This window comes from Macadamia integrifolia, chromosome 11 (genome assembly GCF_013358625.1).
Source record: "Macadamia integrifolia cultivar HAES 741 chromosome 11, SCU_Mint_v3, whole genome shotgun sequence".
Classification (NCBI taxonomy): Eukaryota; Viridiplantae; Streptophyta; class Magnoliopsida; order Proteales; family Proteaceae; genus Macadamia; species Macadamia integrifolia.
In genome coordinates, this window is record NC_056567.1 from 11,014,062 (window position 1) to 11,028,174 (window position 14,113).

Below are 14,113 nucleotides of genomic sequence, written 5' to 3' on the forward strand. Positions count from 1 at the left end.
CACGAACACTCCAATTGTTATATTTGTTATTATTAAGCTTCCTAATGCTACTAGCCGAACTAGAAATATCTGCCATAGTGACTTGGTGATGTCTGATAGTATATCAAGTAAGCCAGATCTCTGACACACCAACTTCACAGTCCTTGACTATACACTGGAAGAACGTCCTCATTGTATGATCCCTAAATGCTGGTTTTGATACCACTTGTTGAAGTGAAGTGGTAAAAGAATAAAATTTATTGAAGAAAGAAATTCAAAATTTACAAGTACTTGTGTACTTATATATACACTCAAAGAGAACTCACTCACATAATACACTCACCTACACACTAGCACTTCTCGCCAACTCACTTTCTCATATCACACTCACACATTCACTCATAATTACTTACACACTCAACTTGGCTTATAACATCTCACACGTTCACCTCACACTCTCATGTGCACTCTTATACTCACACAATTGAGAACTAGGCCCCTTTATATACTGTTTGTAAGCTTGCAAGACTTGCCACCGTTGGGAGTTCTCCAAATTGGCGATGATGTTGGAGATATATTAAGCCAACTGTGGAAGAATCTAGAGAGAGAGGAGTTGATTATCAAACATGGCCATCTATAATGATAAAACTGCTAATAGAAGATGAGAAAGGCAAGTAAGAGACACTATCTTCTCCTCTATACGAAGTACAGGAACCCATTTAATTAGGCATCACGAAGGCGATTAGGTTTCAAATTTCAGAAGAAAATAGAGGAAGGCTCTTGACGGAAGGGGCTTACTTGTTGGACTCATGTGGGGTCGCAACAAGAGAGAATAAGAAGAAGACAACAATGATTGAATCGATGATTTCTTTTCAAATGAGGAGGTTTAGGAATGAGAAAATCAAAACCTTAAACTCCATGGCACCAGGGAGCCATTGCTAGGGTCCCTGGTAGAAAAAAGAAAGAGAAGGTGGAAAGAAGAAAAATGTCATTTCAGATATCAATTTACAATAACCATAAGATTCTTATAAGAGAAAATGAAATGTCTTAAAAGTCCCTACTAATTGATCCTTTAATGTTCCATAGCTTATTGGGTATTCGTATTTTCACATTTTGTTATTTTTTTTAAACGTAACCCGCTTGTTACGTTAATAATGAGGGGAGTGTGGACCCTGTTAGGGGTGTCAATTCCAAGCCCGCACTGGTAGGCCCAACCGAGCCTGACACATTTATAAACAAGTAGTATACAGTGCAGCCACGTAGTCCGACCCCGCATGACCCCTTAAATACTATTTGTATTTTTTTAATTTTTTTTAATATTATTTGTATTTAGTGCTAAGGCTATGTGATATGTACAATTGAGATGGTGGTAATTGTTATATGAATATCCATCTTTTTTATGCATAGTTTAATTGATTTGAGTTTCGTAGGTTAAAGATCGAGTACCTTACTAATTTAGTTACTCTGCCCATCTTTGGATTAATCCATTTTAATTATGGGATATTTTTCTTTGTTATGCTCATCTTTGTCTCATTTTATTGGTATTCAATTCATCTTCAAACACATTTAAGAAATCAATTTTAAAGAGGACCCGTTAAAAGTTAAATAGAGACCCGTTTATGGTAGCTCGATTAGAGTCTGAGACTGATTGGCTTGATTATTAATTGTACCATACCCCCATTAGTTAAGTCCGCTTAGTTATACAGGCGTTCACAATGCAGCCCTAGAAATTGATCGAGCCCGACTAGGCCAGACCAAGACCGGCCCGACCCGACCACTTGACACCCTAGACTCTGTGCCTTGACACATGGGAGAAAAATGATCAGCCCGTCCCCATGAAATGAGAAATGATGTCTCTGTTAATGCTTCTTCGTGCATTATCATTGGTCCTCGAGCACTCACAGAAATAACACTCCCTCCAAAAAAATATATATAATAGACTTGCCAATAGTCTATACACGTCGTTGACTTGGTCTTTGAAGTAACATCGTTATTCTCATGTATCTTAGAAGTAGGCAGAGTTATATTAATATTGGTTATTGTGTTATTCCCTTTGCACCTACTTAATAATGGACAAAATTGTCCTATCACCCAAGAGTAGATGAGTAGGTTTCTTTTGTCTTCTCTTCTTCTGTTTTTGTTTTTTTGGGTGTGGGGTTAGGTGGGGCTAGTTGGCAATTTTTTTTTTTTTTTTTGGTAAAGAGAATTAGTTTGATTGAGAGCAATGATCACAATGTTTAGGCTACGTCTAGTTGCAAGGGAAATTTAAAAGGAAAGTGAAATTTTTATACCTAGAAGAAAAAATTCGGTAATCATTATCTATGTGACTATATTACTAACTCCAAATTATTTTATATTTGGTTTGTAAATTTTATTTTACTTTGCAATTAAAACCTTTTGCTATAAAATATGAAATAAAAACTATATATAAAATATATCATTACTAAATATGGTAAAAAATTCAAATGTTTATATAGATTATAAAAGTTACTTTTTTTAAGTTTGAAAAATTAACTTCCTTCCCTTCCCTTTACATCCCTTTGCAACCAAATAGAGCATTAAAGATTTGAAATCTAAATTGGATCTTCAACTCTATCCAAATCTGATTATGGCTCATTCTAGCTTCCAGGACTTGGCTTGAATACAGAGTTTATCCATTTTCTGACCGAACCTTTTGTGCCCCTCCCATGCAAGGTTTAAGATCTCGGAATAGGTCTTGAGATAGGACAGGGTTGATATCCATCTGATCTTGATCCAGATCGACCTGTATCGACTCAGATCGGACAGAATATACCCATGATTGTCATTACAAAAATTACAAAAATTGGTTCTCTCACATTCTTCCTCCTCATCCGTATCAATCCAGAGATATAGTATTGATCAAGAATTGAAATTGAAGTTAGCTATGTGCGCAATCTCATAACTCAGCAGAAGAATTTGGTTTATTTATTGGACCGAGTTTCCTCACACCCACGGTGATCCGTTCACCACGAGGGGTGTCCTCTCTTGGATCGATTTGGTTAATTTACTCGCGGCTAAGGAAATCCTTTCTTGACTCCAAATTCCCTATATGGTCTCTAATGGACTTTTAGCACTAAAAAAATCCAGTAAAAATAATCAATTAGTTTAATGCCAATTTGTAAGACCTCATCATCAGTGGCCAAATTGCCGATTTTTATAACAAAACCCATTCCATTAGTAATTGACTTTGATGTTACATAATTTATTGGCCATGGTTGTTCATGAGTGGCGTGGAACCTTTGTCGGATTAAGAAGATAAGATCATAATAATGGCATCTCGATCTTAACAATGCATTAAGATTACAAAAAGCTTCTACCAAAAAATAATAATAATTAAAGTTCGTATAGCCAATTTGTATAATTAGTGGACCATGTCATCTACAACAATACCACTGTTTTTTTCTTTTTTTTTAAAGAAATAAATAAACATTAATATAAAAAATTATGTTTATCAATATCACCATTAGAGATATCAAGGTTTGATTTTTTGTTCATCGTTACATAGGTTAAATATTTAAGGATAAGAACCACGTCGTTAGTAGGCCTAAGCTAAATGAAGTTAAAAGTAAAAGATTATAAATATCCAAAAACAATTGGGAATCAGGCTCCAAGGCTGCGAAGTGGTACTTTGGTAAAAAAATAGATGTTCCAATTCCTCCAAATGGCTCAACACTTCAACAATGCTCCATCTGTCTGATTTAGCTTGCTTCAATCCAAGTAGAAAACCCTTGGTGCTAGCTTCAATCAGTTTTCCTATCATCAAATAATTGGCAATCAATGAGACATATTTCCCTTTATTAATAATACAAGCAGCCCACCCAGAAACATTGTCACACGTATTAAAGACACTACCACAAATCATAATAGTGATATCGAGGTTCGGGAAGCAAGGTAGCACATGGACTTAGTTTGTTGAATGTATGTTGTTGTATTGATTGGTAGTGTGGCTCAGCCCATTGTTTTGCAGGACTAAGGATGGAGTGGGAGTTTGGTTTATCAATAGTAAATGTAATTTCTTTCTATATACCAATAAGATTATTGCCAGGAATTTATTAGAGTTAAAGAAATACATAATAAGATTCTTAAAAGAAATTCTCTGTTCGTAGACCCAATGGGTTCTCCCGCCTAGATTCTCTTTGTAAAATATCACAGGAGAGAAAGGTATGTCAGGTATACTCAGGTTAATTATGGCAGAATCCACAAGTAGAATCAACAGTCATCCATTTTCCCAAGATATCCTTCGCGTGAATTCCTCGAAGTGCTAATCTTAAAAAAGGACCTTAAATTTTGTGTGTAATTGGAGTTACCAAAAGAATTGCCACCAATGTGAGCATAGTACTGATAAACAAGTACACCTATTTGAGAGTCCAATTGGGTTTATTAGCAACCATTTTAGTGGTAAGAACCCCTTTTTAGAGAGAGGCACCACCATCTGTCAGAGTTAGAGTTTAGAGGAATTTACAAGATATCAAGGGAGAACAATAGATAAAAGACTAGTATTCCAATTAACCCAAGAGTAAAATTACTTACCTTGTTAAGAAAGGAAGAATTGGGGATTGAAACATTCTGATTGGAAATGAAGTTGGGTTTATTTGGGATCTAGGGTTCAGTCCAAAAGTTAGTGTTGCGTTCATTGCCTATTTTGCGTAGAACCATTTTATTGAGAGTAGAGAATACTTACAATACTATTCCAGGTGGTAGAGCCTCTCTTCTTCAAAGTTTTGGGGAAAGATAGACATGTTAAGAAGTAATTATGAGTGAAAACTTGCATCCAAAGTGATTTTTCTTCGGTAATTAATCTCCATCCCAGTTTCAAAAGTAGACCCATGTTCTGAGTTTTTGAGTCTCTCAGACCGAGCCCACTTGCAAAATTTGTAGAGCATACTCTATGCCAACTAATGAGATGTGATTTCCTTGTTTGACTATTATCACCATTCCAAAAACATAAGTAGGTGGAATCTAATTTCTTGTAAATTACCTTGGAAAAGGCAAAGCAATACATAAGATAAGAAGGAATAGAAAATAGGGCAAATTGAATGTGGACAGTTCTACTTACAAAGGAAAAAAGATTAGATTTCTAAATAGGAAATTTCTTATTTACCCAGTGAATAATGGGGTTGAATTATTGTCCATTTCTTTAATATCAAGAATGTTGCAAATAGTAGATTTGCATGAATTATTCACATTTGAGCTGAATGCAATTCCGCTTTTGCCAAAATTAATAGTCGATTTGGTATGAGAATATGTCAAGAATGCATTTGATTGTCGAGATATCTACCATAGTGGTTCGACAGAATATGTCATCCGCAAAGAATAAATGGAAAATCTCAAGTGTTCAGTTAGCCACTTTAATATCAGTGTTGTTCTACCAAAAAAAGCAATACCATTATTGTATCTAGGGGAGTCAATCAGTCGGTCTCGATCTCGGTAAGGATTAATCGGGCTCGACTAATTTTCCCCTGTAGCGTGATCATTCATTTAGTTAATCGAGTTTACGTTTGGGTGGGTATGGTTTTATTTATTATCGATCGTGATTTTTTACTGAACATTAATTGGGTCATCTATAATCGGGCAAAATGGGCCTTAAACGGGTTACTTGGCCATTTAACTATAGACCAACTCTAAACAGACCGTGCCAAAAATTGATCTCTAAAATAGGATTGTAAGGGTATACCAATAAAATGGGCCTTCGACGCACCTTACAAAGTCCATAGAATGTCCCATTAAGTTAAAGGCATCAAATTGCAATTTTTTTTTTTTTTAAATGGATATTTAAAATCCTCATTTCTCTTTATGGTTTGGGGGTAGAGTAGCAATTTCAAAAGGTTGAAGGTCAGGCTTAGACGGGCTCGTACCCGGTTGGTCTCGATCGTGCGGCCAATGGGTTAAGGCCTCTGCAGCGGAAACAACCATTTATAATTGGATTGGATTTGAGCCTAGCACTTTTATTATAACGGGCCGGCCTAGTTTCAGGCTTATGGTCGAACTCGGTCGCCCTGCCAGTGCAGATTGGAATTGACACCCTTGTTGTGTCGTTACATTTTTTAATATAAAGTTGCACATCATAGCTTGCATCTCTTGCATTTTCCATACCAGCATCTTGGATCTAGGGCTTTGCAACTTTTACGTGGACAAATTTGGAGCTACATGGTTTTTAAAACCATATGGATGGTTAATCTGTTAGTTTGAACAAAAGATAAGTTTTTAACTCCCCCACATTGTGAATCCAATGTCTAGCGCACATTGACTTGTAATTTTTGTTTGAAGAATAGGCGTTAGAAGATTATTGAATCGATTCCTGTTATATGAATGTGTGAGTTATATTTAGGGTCCGTTTGATAACGTTTCAAGAAACACGTTTCTGCCGTTTCTGTTTCCAGAAACAGCAGAAACGAAGTAAAAAACGTTTGATAAAACTGTTTCGTTTCACTTATTTTCAGAAATAGAAATAGAAATTTTTACTTATTTATGGTTCAAGAAACGACCAAGGCGAAACAAGTTCACCGTTTCTGGAAACGACTTGTGGCCATTCTTTTCACTGGTTACTATCGACTTCTAAAAACATGACTTATCAAACATCTTTAATTCTGTTTCTGTTTCTAGAAACGAAAATTTATGTTTCTGCCGTTTCTTGAAACAGAAACGATAAAAACGTTATCAAACGGGCCCTTAGTGTCTCCCCTCCCCCCCCTTCCTATTATTAATTTCCTCTTACTCCTTGAGTGTATATGAATAAAGTCCCATGGAGCAGTTCATTAAGCCAGCGAAGAAAAAAAAAAAAAAATCCTATTTCTTGTGTCTGTGCGACTGGGACAGTAAGAGTTGAGTACATGTGACAACAGATATAAAATAAATTGGGTGACCTGGAAGCATGATTTCTCTCCTTTATTTTAGAAGACTTGATAGTTGTCTATACACGCTGTTGACTTGGACTTTTGAAGTAAGATCATAAGCAGCAGATTTGTAGTGATTTAATTTCCCCTTTTAATAATAATTGTTAACTTGTCTTTACCCAAAAATCAATAGTGTTAACTTGTCACATAAGTTTCTGAAAAAAAAAACCTATCACATAAATTTGACTTAATTTCTTTAATCCCACGATGATGTTCATCATCACGGGACAATCTAAGTGTTTGGATTCTTGTTCACCATGGGTGTAGGAAAATTCAGTCATATTTTAAATGTAAACCTTATTAATCGATTCAATATATTTGGAGAACATACATGCACTATACATCTATCTATCTATCTATCTATCTATCTATAAAAGGGCCGTAAACTCACCAAGTCCAACCAGATCAGTCAGAGAGACTCGTCGATCCAAGCATCTAGCTGGTCCCCTTTCCTTTTGGTAATTGTTTTCCTTTCTTTCGCAGTACAACCTTTTATTCAGTGTAGATGATCATGAGTAACAATAATTCTTACCTAGTCCAACCATATCAGAGAGACTCATTGATCCGGACATCTAAGCCCCCTTTGCTTGATATTTCAGTTTCTCATTTGCTGATTCTTTTCCTTCTTTTGCACAGCCTTGTTTGATATTAATGCAATTTTTTTTAAACCAATATTACTTAATGCAGTTGAGTAGCAAAATTGAGGCATGTGGAGTTGTTTATGTGGTGGCCATTCTATAACCATTGTTGGATGATCATGCATGGAGGTCAGGTAATTAATCAACCTTCTTTTTTATTTCAAGATCCATCCAACATCTTAGCCTTTCTCAATTATCTTTCCCCCCCCCCCCCCCCCCCCTAAATGGATCATTTATATTAAAAAAGACAAAATAGAAAAGAATGTACAGATAGAGAGACCATCGGCCGACATTTCAACAAAAAGGAAGAAACACAGAGTCAATTAACTCCCACCTTCGGCGTTGCCATTAATAAGAAAGGAAGGCCAGCACACCCCAACAAGAGAAGGAGGAAAAGAAAACTTAAATTTATCTGAACCGAAATTACGGTCTTCCTGGGCATTCAGAAGTAGCTTATTCTTGATCAGAATAGGTGAAGAAATGAGAGGATCACACGTTTCATACATAACAGTTGTTTTTTCCAAAAAGTCGACAATCAGGTTTGCCTCACTAAAACAACGAGAGATCTTCCAATCGATGGAAGCAAGGTAAACCTGCATAGGACAATCCTTTTCATCAAGATGAGAGTATAAATAGCAATAGAGTTGCACTCAATCCTTAAGTGATGTATATTCAGCCTCTAGCCATTTCCAAACCCATGATGAGAGCCTGAAACTCAGCTTCATAATTAGTTTGAACATTTAGGAAAAATCCAAATGAGGAAACTACCCTTGCTTGGGCATCCCTAAAAACACTGCTAGTGCCTGCCTATATATCCTGGATTTTCCAGAGAATACTTGTCAACATTGAGTTTGACCTACTTACCTTGGGAAGTGTTAGATCAAACACCAAGAAACACGAATAATAAAGAGACAATAGATCCGTACGACACAGAGATTTAACGAGGTTCACACACCAGGGTGGTGTGCTACGTCCTCGGGCGAAGAAGAAGATGATTCACTATGCAGAAGAGAGATTACACCTTAGCAACGGCGAGGAAAAACTCGTCCTGAAACCTTAGCTGCGTGAAAATCCTAGAATACAATGACTTTCTCAACAAGCAACAGTACATTATATATACTCCAAAATCGTGGGTCGACCCATCAAGTCACGGTCGATCCGATCGAACCATACCGCGGGGGCTACGCCTCGCACCCCGATACACGATCAGTGATAGGCTCCGGGCTTGGGCCTATCGGCCCAACCCCTCTACTTCCATCACAGATCTCAGAAAAATTCTCATTCGGGTCGCCACCAAAATATGTCCGATCGGGTCAATCTTCAAAACGGGTCAAGAATTCGAGACAAACTTAACAAATCTCGACCTTGCCTTGAATTCTCCTCCAACAGATAAACAAATAGCTAATATCTTCATCTTCTCCAATAGCCCTCCAAAGGGCTGAACTCAAACACAACAAACACCAAGTAAGTTCCAGCAATGCTCGAACTTACCAACACATAAAGGCTTAGTCAACATATCAGCTAGATTGTCTTCAGTACCAATCTTCAACACTTGAATATTACCTTGAGCAATTATCTCTTTTATGAAATGATACCGAACATCAATGTGCTTTGTCCTCTCATGATACATTGAATATTTAGTCAAGTGAATAGCACTCTGGCTATCACAATGGACAACAGTCACCCCATGATCCATGCTGAGTTCTCCCAACAAACCTCTAAGCCAAATAGCTTCTTTAATTGTCTTAGTCACTGCCATATACTCTGCTTCAGTGGTAGATAATGCAACTGTAACTTGTAAAGTAGCTTTCCAACTAACCGTACTTCCTCCAAGAGTAAATACATAGCCTGTGAGTGACCTTCTCTTGTCAAGATCACCTACATAATCTGAATCAACATAACCAGATAAACTATCACCATTCCTCCCAAACTCTAAACAAACACCAGAGGTCCCTTTCAAGTACCTAAGTATCCACTTCACTGCTTCCCAATGAGCTTTACCTGGACATGAAAAATATCTGCTCACCACACTGACAGCTTGTGAAATGTCAGGACGAGTGCAAACTATAGCATACATAATGGAGCCAACTGCACTAGAGTATGAAACACGTGACATGTACTCCACCTCTTCATCTGTCTTAGGTGATAGAGTAGTTGAAAGTCTAAAATGAGATACAAGAGGAGTAGTTACAGGTTTGGCATCTTTCATGCCAAAATGATTCAATACCTTCTCAGGGTACTTTTGTTGAGATATCCACAGCTTCCCTGCTTTTCTATCCCTCTTGATTTCCATACCAAGGATCTTCCTTGCTGCCCCAACTCTTTCATCTCAAATTCAGAACTTAATTGTTCCTTCAACCTGTTGACCTCATTCCTATCTTTTGTTGCAATCAACATATCATCAACATAAAGTAATAAATATATGAATGACCCATCAGAGAGCTTTCTGAAATAAACACAACAGTCATATTGACACCTGGAGTATTCAAAACTAGCCATAACTGAATCAAACCTTTTATACCACTGTCTAGGAGACTGTTTTAAAACATATAGGGACTTCTTCAATAAGCATACAAGGTCCTCCTTACCTTCAATAACAAACCCTTCAGGTTGATGCATATAAATCTGTTCTTCTAGTTCACCATGCAAGAATGCTATTTTCACATCAAGTTGCTATAACTCCAAATCATGCATAGCAACTAAAGCAAGTAGGACACGAATAGAACTATGCTTAACAATAAGTGAGAAAACATCATTAAAATCAATTTCTTGTACCTGACTGTAGCCCTTTGCAACCAAACGTGCCTTGTACCTAGTATCTTCAACACCTGAGGCAGATTCCTTCTTCTTGAAGACCCATTTGCAACCAATAATTTTTTTCCCTGTTCTCGGCTTCACAAGCTCCCAAGTCTGATTTTTATGAAGAGATTCCATCTCCTCATTTATGGCAATCAACCATTTTGTAGAATCAATTGAAGCAACAGCTTCAGAATATGTTGCAGGCTCACTATTTTCAATTGTATCTGCAGCAGACAATGTATAAGAAAAAAATTCAGCATGCCCATACTTTTGTGGTTGTCTAATATTCCTCCTTGGTCTATCCTTGGCAATGCTGTATTGTTCTTCTTCTTGATTCTCTTGAGCATAATCTCCTTCAGTAAAAGTAGGCAACTGGACTAAAGTAGATTGTGCTTTGTTTGAAGATGAACCACCTATTTCAAACTCCACCTTCTCTCTAGATTTTTCTTGATCTTCATCACAATGAATAGGAGCTTTTTTCCTAAGATACAACATAGCAGATTCATCAAAAGTAACATCTCTGCTAATAAGAAATTTTGGAGACTTTGGATCAGAACACCACAACCTGTATCCTTTCACTCCAGATCCATACCCAAGAAAAATGCATTTCTTAGGGCCCGTTTGATAACGTTCCAAGAAATGCGTTTCTGTCGTTTCTGTTTCCAGAAACAGCAGAAACGGAGTAAAAAGCGTTTGATAAAACTGTTCCATTTCACTTATTTTCAGAAATAGAAATAGAAATTTTTACTTATTTATAGTTCAAGAAACGACCTAGGCGAAACAAGTTCAACTTGTTTCGCCGTTTCTAGAAACGACTTGTGGTCATTCTTTCATTGGTTACTATCGACTTCTAAAAACATGACTTATCAAACACCTTCAATTCCGTTTCTGTTTCTAGAAACGAAAATTTATGTTTTTGCCGTTTCTTGAAACAGAAACGGCAAAAACGTTATTAAACGGGCCCTTAGCCCTAGGTTCCAACTTCCCTTCATTTACATGTGCATAAGCAGGACATCCAAATACTTTTAAATTTGAGCAGTCTGCAGGTTTACCTGACCAAACTTCTTCTGGAGTCTTGCACTCAATAATTGTGCAAGGAGATCGATTCACCAACAAGGTTGCTGTGTTAACTGCTTCTGCCCAGAACTCCTTGTCCAATCCTGTATTTGATAACATACACCTTGGCTTTTCTAACAAGGTTCTATTCATATGCTCCGCCATTCCATTCTACTGGGGTGTTTTAACAACTGTATGGTGTCTTGTAATACCTTCATTTTTGCAGAACTCATTAAAGTCACCTTCACAAACTAGGCCATTATCGGTTCTCAACCTTTTAATTTGTTTCCCGGTTTGCTTCTCAAGCAAATTCTTCCACTGTTTGAAAGTGGCAAATACTTCATTTTTGTGCTTCAAGAAATAGACCCAAACCTTCCTAGAGAAATCGTCAATGAAAGTAAGCAAGTATCTTGCACCAACCCCTTTTGAAGCAACCCTGGAGGGCCCCCATAGGTCTGAATGAATGTAGTCCAAAGTTCCCTTGGTCCTGTGAATAGCAGTACTGAAACTAACTCTTTTCTGCTTCCCAAACACACAATGCTCACAGAACTCCATTGCTCCTGTACTCTAACCACACAACAAGCCCCTTTTACTTAATGATGCCATCCCTCTTTCACTCATATGGCCTAACATCGTGTGCCATAAATTTGTTACATCTGATTCAGATATAGATGATGAAGCTGCTGCAATAGACCCAGTGACTGTAGTACCTTGCAACACATACAAACTGCCAACCTTGATTCCTTTCATCAATAAGAGAACACCCTTGCTGATCTTCATGACTCCACCTTCAGCTGTATACTTGCACCCATTTGAATTAAGAGTGCTTAAACTAATGAGATTCTTCTTCAAATCAGGGACATGCCTGACATTGGACAAGGTTCTGACAATGCCATCATACATCTTGATATTGATCGTTCCCATTTCAATAGTCTTATAAGAAACATTATTTCCCATCAACACAACTCCACCTCGAACTGATTCGTATGTGGAGAACCATTCACGATTAGGACACATATGGTAGGAACAACCAGAGTCAAGAATTCATTCATCCTGTGATCTAACTTTATCATCAGTCACCAAAAGCATATTAGACCCACTCTCATCTTCAGCAATACTAGCTTCTGCAGGATCATCTCTTTTCTGTTGATTTTGAGCACCACCACCTACCTTCTGCTTATTTAAAAGCTTATAGCATTCAGATTTAATATGCCCCTTTTTCTTACAGTAATTGCAGGTTAAATTCTTGTGCTTAGATTTTGATCTAGCCTTCCTTTTGTCACCATATGAACCCCTTTCATTCGTTCTCCCTCTAGCTACCAAACCAACACCATCAGATTTATTAGTAGTTGTCAACTCATCATCAATCTTTTGCTTGCTTTGTAGATTCGTTTTGACATCCTCAATAGAGATTGTCTCTCTACCATAAATCATGGTATCCCCAAAATGCTTATAAGATGGAGGCAGAGAACATAACAATAATAGGGCCAAATCTTCATCGTCTATTTTAACATCTATCCATTTCAAATCAGTAACAATAGAATTGAACTCAGATATATGAGATTTAATAGAAGTACCTTCACCCATATGAAGGGTATATAATTGTTGCTTTAATCTTAACCTATTGGTGAGGGATTTGATGAGGTAAAGGTTCTCTAACTTCACCCATAACTCTGTAGCCATTTTCTCTGAGAGAACTTCCTGTAGACCATCATTCAAAAGACACAACTGAATAGCTGAAAGGGCTTTATCATCCAAACCGTTCCAATCATCATTGGACATAGTTGTAATTTCTTCGCCTTCCCAAATAGGGTTTTCTTCAAACCTTGCTGCTTGAGAACAGCCATCATTCGAACCAGCCATAAACTAAAACTGATGTTGCCGTCAAACCTATCAATATCGTATTTCGTTGAAGCCATGGATCGAAGTAACCCAGAGCTTTGATACCAGTTTGTTAGATCATACACCAAGAAACACGAATAATAAAGGGACAATAGATCCGTACGACACAGAGATTTAACGAGGTTCACACACCAAGGTGGTGTGCTATGTCCTCGGGCGAAGAAGAAGATGATTCACTATGCAGAAGAGAGATTACACCCTAGCAGCGGCGAGAAAAAACTTGCCTTGAAACCCTAGCTGCGTGAAAACCCTATAATACAATGACTTTCTCAACAAGCAACAGTATATTATATATACTCCAAAATCGTGGGTCGACCCATTGGGTCACGATCGATCCGGTCGAATCATACCGCGGGGGCTACGCCCCATACCCTGATACGAGATCAGTCATAGGCTCCGAGCTTGGGCCTATCGGCCCAACCCCTCTACTTCTATCACAGATCTCAGAAAAATTCTCATTCGGATCACCACCAAAATATGTCGAATTGGGTCAATCTTCAAAACGGGTCAAGAATTCGAGACAAACTTAACAAATCTCTACCTTGCCTTGAATTCTCCTCCAACAGATAAACAAATAGCTAATATCTTCATCTTCTCCAATAGCCCTCCAAAGGGCTGAACTCAAACACAACAAACACCAAGTAAGTTCAAGCAATGCTCGAACTTACCAACACATAAAGGCTTAGTCAACATATCAGCTGGATTGTCTTCAGTACCAATCTTCAACACTTGAATATTACCTTGAGAAATTATCTCTTTTATGAAATGATACCGAACATCAATGTGCTTTGTCCTCTCATGATACATTGAATCTTTAGTCAAGTG

The 14,113-nt window shown here is 37.5% G+C and overlaps 1 long non-coding RNA gene across 1 annotated transcript in view; it reads left to right on the forward strand.

Moving 5' to 3' along the window:
- Positions 1–7,226: 7,226 nt before the first annotated feature.
- The window catches only part of LOC122093641, a 12,792-nt gene continuing 5,905 nt past the window's right edge, over positions 7,227–14,113 (forward strand). Inside the window, exons 1-2 of the long non-coding RNA XR_006144520.1 lie at positions 7,227–7,351; positions 7,581–7,665. This is a non-coding gene — a long non-coding RNA (uncharacterized LOC122093641). The remainder of the gene's footprint in view (positions 7,352–7,580; positions 7,666–14,113) is intronic.